This window comes from Scleropages formosus, chromosome 17, assembly GCF_900964775.1.
Source record: "Scleropages formosus chromosome 17, fSclFor1.1, whole genome shotgun sequence".
In the NCBI taxonomy this organism is placed as follows: domain Eukaryota; kingdom Metazoa; phylum Chordata; class Actinopteri; order Osteoglossiformes; family Osteoglossidae; genus Scleropages; species Scleropages formosus.
The window spans coordinates 12,870,512-12,872,855 of NC_041822.1; positions in this window are offsets into that span (position 1 = coordinate 12,870,512).

Sequence of the window (2,344 nt, forward strand, 5' to 3'; positions counted from 1 at the left end):
GAAACGTGTCAAACCGACTGACATTGGAGGAGACTCACCCCTCCTAGCTGGGGCCGTAAATTCTTTTGCGGGTGCATCGCGAGGCTCCCCGTTTGCCCAGAAGTAAAAATAGCGCCTCCTCTAAAGCACCTCTTTTTGCAACGTGGTCGTATACTCAGTAAAGTCAGTTCCCTGTGCCGTAATCTTTTACTACTCGTTAAGTGTTTGAAAAATAGCTAAGGGCTAAAGTTACTTCAAACCCAAACCCAAAAAATTAACAAGTTTCAGTTTTTTTTTTCCTCCATTTCTGCATATTATTTGTAATGCATGAACATCATTTCACACGTAAAATACAGAACTTAAGTTATCACCATTTCCGTAATTGTATTTGTTTTCACAAACACTTAAACATCCCTCGCTTTAGCATTAATTAGGATAAAGTGAAGACTTCAGTGCATCGCTACAGCTATACAGTGATCCATATTCATTTTCGGGGAGTGAATAGCAACAGAGCACCCAGGACTTATTTTTGGTCACTCAAGGTTAAATGTCAATGTGGGATGAGCTGCTGGACTTGAGGTGAGAGATTCCTAGCTCTCAGCCCTGCGCTGCAGGAGATGCTCTATGCACTCTCCAGGTCATCAGCTGTTGGGTGTTAAAGAGTTCAGCTTTAATCCAACACCTACTCGACCACAGCAGAGGCGAAAATATCCTTGATATTTTGCTTTGTAATGAATTCAGGTTATTTTTTTAATGCCACAATGGACATGATGCTTTTCTCTTTTCAGTGAACCCTTAAGGGGTCTTACTTTATGCAAGACCTTCATAATCTGTCCAAAGAGCCAGGTTCAAATCTCACCTGCGGCTGTAGTACCCTTGAGCAAGGAACCTACCCAGCTGTACAAATAGGTTAGTAACTGTAGGTAGATTAACATAAGTTGCTTTAAAGAAAAGCATTAGCTAAAAGAAATGCTTTTTTTTTAATAAATAAATGTAATCAGGAAAGCAGTGACAGATTCTGTATGTCAAGTGATTATGAATGCCAATATGCATCACTCTGACATTTGGTTCTGCGTGAGGAACTTCTAACAAAAACTGCTTTAAATGAACATAGTAAATGAGAACATGGATGGGGCTAAAATATCTTCTTTATGTAATCTAATATCTTGACATAATAACCAATATTGCCTTCCTAGAACATGATGGATCCTGTAAAAGACCTTTGGACTACTGGAGCAACATTGGTAGAACTCCAGAATTACTCATCTGTTTTCATGCCTTTTTAAATCAAGTCACGATTGCTCACCACTGCACTTATGCTTGAACTAGTTCAGAGTCCCATCTTTATAATTATGTATATTTTGTTTAATGTCTCAACTTATAATATCATGCAGTTGTACTGGATCGCCTTCCAGCAACGAGTCAAATTGATTCCTCATTTCACATCTTTTAAACGTTGTTCTCTTTTCTCAAAAAAAAAAAATAATCGCGAACATGTTTTGGGGGGGGGGGGGGGGGGGGGGGACATTCTATTACAACCAATACAATTACACAGATTTACAGAGTAATGAGACATCTCCCAGTAGACTCTGGCACTAAATGCACTAAAGATTAAAGTGTCAATCAGTGTCCTTTGTTAAATGGTAATGGTCAATGGCCTCCATTAGAAGCTCTTTGTGATTCAATGCCAGAGGACAGTTACTGCTCTATTTTGGCTTCTGGTCAGTGTAATGTTGTTATAACAACGTTTTTCAGGTGCTGAACTGCTGTGCGTCAATGTACGTACGTGTATATATGTGCGTGTATGTTCACGCACACACATCTGAGCTTCAAGAAGACCTGTCACATAACGGGAACAACTTTAACTGTTAATACCACAGGACCTCCCCGTAGTCTTAGACCACAGTGCATCTGTAAGCCAGGGAGTCACCAGATCATTCCCTTTCAATGCCATTCAACCTGTCAGCAGCAAATAACACATGTACAAGATAATGACTAGTGCACACATTCCATCTTCAGGTCATTCCATTCAAGCTCAGCTGTTCACAGTCAGCCAGCTCAGCCAAACTACTGAGCAACTCAGCAGTTACACTATGCCTGTCACTAACTGAACTCCAGTTCAGTTTCAGCATGTGGGGCTCATAACTCACTATTTGGACAGGGCTATAACACAACATAATATTTAATACAGATAAAACCAACACTTAAAAACTTTTCAGAAACAAGCTTCATCTATTTTGAAAACTGCTAAAAATGCAATTAAATACACCAGTAACTATGAATGTACATTTTTACCAGCCAGAACTGTGATTTCATTACCGCCTACAAAATGGATGTATAAAATCTAATTACAGTTACACATAAC